The sequence below is a fragment of the Astyanax mexicanus genome, unplaced genomic scaffold (assembly GCF_023375975.1).
Source record: "Astyanax mexicanus isolate ESR-SI-001 unplaced genomic scaffold, AstMex3_surface scaffold_92, whole genome shotgun sequence".
NCBI lineage: Eukaryota > Metazoa > Chordata > Actinopteri > Characiformes > Acestrorhamphidae > Astyanax > Astyanax mexicanus.
Genome location: NW_026040102.1, coordinates 6,790 through 10,000, shown reverse-complemented (window position 1 = coordinate 10,000; position 3,211 = coordinate 6,790). Strand labels below are relative to the sequence as shown.

Sequence of the window (3,211 nt, the reverse complement as noted above, 5' to 3'; positions counted from 1 at the left end):
GACGGGGAGGTTCGATTCGGCCGGAGGACGAAGGATGAAAACGGGAAGAAAAAAACTTAAGCCCCCCTCTTCGCCTTCTACCGGAGCTATCCTACCAACCTCTCTTTTGCCGCGCTCTCGGCCCGAACGAAAAGGAGAGGGAGGACGGAGATCCGCCGACGGAGAGACGGCGCGCGTAACGGGCAGCCAGAGAGGGTAAAACCCACCGGCAGCCGTCGCTACGACGTCTCTCCACGGATCGCCGCCACCTCTCCCCTCGCCGGAACGAGGAACGGTAGAGGACGGTGTGTGGAAAGCCGGCCTCCGAGACCCATCGCTGGGCAACGGAGACGAAGGCGAGAGGGGTGGACGAAAGTCTTTTCCCCCGCGATCAAGCCCGTCGAGCGGCTTTTGTCGAGTCCCGAACGAGAAGGGAACCTGACCGAGTCTGCTTTTAGGAAGACGAAGGCGCCTCGGATCGGGCACCTGCGAACCTCCAGCCGCGGTCCCCTCGAACCGTCTCTTAACTCTTCCCCGGAGGGAAGAGGGAGACGGAACGAAAAGGTCCGATAGATTGGAATAGCGACCCTCAGACAGGCGTGGCCCCGGGATTGACCCGGGGCCGCAATGTGCGTTCAAAGTGTCGATGATCAATGTGTCCTGCAATTCACATTAGTTCTCGCAGCTGGCTGCGTTCTTCATCGACGCACGAGCCAAGTGATCCACCGCTAAGAGTTGTACTCTTTATGGTTGTTTTTGTTTCGAAGCCATGTAACCAACAGACACAAAAAGTGACGGTTTGAAATAATGTTTTACGGCAGCCGCGGGTACGGGCGCCCCGGAACGCCTAAGCGAACTCGGGGTCATCAAACCGCGCCGCCGAGCCGCCTCCGGAGTAAGAAACCCCGCAGACGGACTTCGGGGGCCAGGTACCCGTCTCCCTTTGGCCGTAAAACACGTTTTTTGCTCAGGACACCGTTTTTCGATCAAGTCATTAAAAGGCCGAAGGGAATCCCTGTAGTTCCCAACGTCGGGCCGTGGCTTGAACATTTTTTGTTTGTGGAAATGGGAGTCGCGCCTACTGGGAGACACTACCAACCCAAGTCCCGGTAATGATCCTTCCGCAGGTTCACCTACGGAAACCTTGTTACGACTTTTACTTCCTCTAGATGATCAAGTTCGATCGACTTTTCAGCACAGCACCAAGGCCCCGCGAAGGAGCCCCGGCGTGGCCGATCCGAGGACCTCACATAACCATCCAATCGGTAGTAGCGACGGGCGGTGTGTACAAAGGGCAGGGACTTAATCAGCGCGAGCTGATGACCCGCACTTACTGGGAATTCCTCGTTCATGGGGAATAATTGCAATCCCCAATCCCCGTCACGAACGGGTTTAAGCGGATTACCCGCGCCTCTCGGCGTAGGGTAGGCACACGCTGGCCCGGCCATTGTGGCGCGCGTGCAGCCCCGGACATCTAAGGGCATCACAGACCTGTTATTGCTCCATCTCGCGTGGCTATACGCCACTGGTCCCTCTAAGAAGTTAACCGCGACCGCGGGGGGCCGCGTAACTATTTAGCACGAAGGAATCTCGTTCGTTATCGGAATTAACCAGACAAATCACTCCACCAACTAAGAACGGCCATGCACCACCACCCACAGAATCGAGAAAGAGCCATCAGTCTGTCAATCCTTTCCGTGTCCGGGCCGGGTGAGGTTCCCCGTGTTGAGTCAAATTAAGCCGCAGGCTCCACTCCTGGTGGTGCCCTTCCGTCAATTCCTTTAAGTTTCAGTTTTGCAACCATACTCCCCCCGGAACCCAAAGACTCTGGTTTCCCCGCACGCTGCCCGGCGGGTCATGGGAATAACGCCGCCGGATCGCGGGTCGGCATAGTTTACGGTCGGAACTACGACGGTATCTGATCGTCTTCGAACCTCCGACTTTCGTTCTTGATTAATGAAAACATTCTTGGCAAATGCTTTCGCTTTCGTCCGTCTTGCGCCGGTCCAAGAATTTCACCTCTAGCGGCGCAATACGAATGCCCCCGGCCGTCCCTCTTAATCATGGCCCTGGTTCAGGAAACCCACAAAATAGAACCGGAGTCCTATTCCATTATTCCTAGCTCAGGCATTCAGGCGAGTTTGGTGCCCGCTTTGAACACTCTGATTTTTTCAAAGTAAACGCTCCGGACCCCTGAGGACCGGACACCCAACCAAGGGCATCCGGGGGGCGCCGGGAGGCAGGGTCTGGGACAGGCGGTAGCTCGCCTCGCGGCGGACCGCCAGCCCACTCCCGAAGTCCAACTACGAGCTTTTTAACTGCAGCAAATTTAATATACGCTATTGGAGCTGGAATTACCGCGGCTGCTGGCACCAGACTTGCCCTCCAATGGGTCCTCACCCATGTGTTTAGGATACGTTCATTCCGATTACAGGGCCTCGAAAGAGACCTGCATCGTTATTTTTCGTCACTACCTCACCGTGTCGGTAATGGGTAATTTGCGCGCCTGCTGCCTTCCTTGGATGTGGTAGCCATTTCTCAGGCTCCCTCTCCGGAATCGAACCCTGATTCCCCGTTACCCGTGGTCACCATGGTAGCCCCCTATGCTACCATCGACAGCTGATAGGGCAGACATTCGAATGAGACGTCGCCGCCGCGGTGGGCGCGCGATCGACCCGAGGTTATCTAGAGTCACCAAAGGGCCGGGGGAAACCCTCGCGGGTCCCCCCGGGTGGGTTTTGGGTCTGATAAATGCACGCATCCCGGCCCCCCCGAGAGAGGACCGGTCAGCGCTCGTTTGCATGTATTAGCTCTGGAATTACCACAGTTATCCGAGTAACGTGTGGAGCGATCAAAGGAACCATAACTGATTTAATGAGCCATTCGCAGTTTCACTGTACCTTCCGTGTGCACTTAGACCTGCATGGCTTAATCTTTGAGACAAGCATATGTTACTGGCAGGATCAACCAGGTTGCTGCGAGTGGTTTTTGTCACAGAAAAAACCATTGGTTCTTAGAGGGGAGAGGGATCGGCCCCGTACCGTCCGAAGGACCCCCCGGGGAGGGGGGGACGGGCGGAGAGGCTCGTCCGAGCTCACCCCTCATTGCTCCCAGTGGAAATTAGTGTGGCAACTCCGCTGCGCGAGTTCCCGCTTGCTTCGGGGATAACAAGGAAACGCTCGTTCCGAAACCGGGGGTCCGGAGCTTTTTGAAGCCGGGTGCTGGAGCTCGG

General features: G+C 56.6%; 2 non-coding genes across 2 annotated transcripts; both read right to left on the bottom strand.

The window, feature by feature from the left end:
* Window positions 1-562: 562 nt before the first annotated feature.
* Window positions 563-716, bottom strand: LOC125798897 (5.8S ribosomal RNA). The gene has a single exon (XR_007437685.1). It is a non-coding gene; the product is annotated as a 5.8S ribosomal RNA (ribosomal RNA).
* A 373-nt stretch (window positions 717-1,089) lies between these two features.
* LOC125798907 (18S ribosomal RNA) lies at window positions 1,090-2,953 on the bottom strand. The gene has a single exon (XR_007437694.1). It is a non-coding gene; the product is annotated as an 18S ribosomal RNA (ribosomal RNA).
* Between the last annotated feature and the right edge of the window lie 258 nt (window positions 2,954-3,211).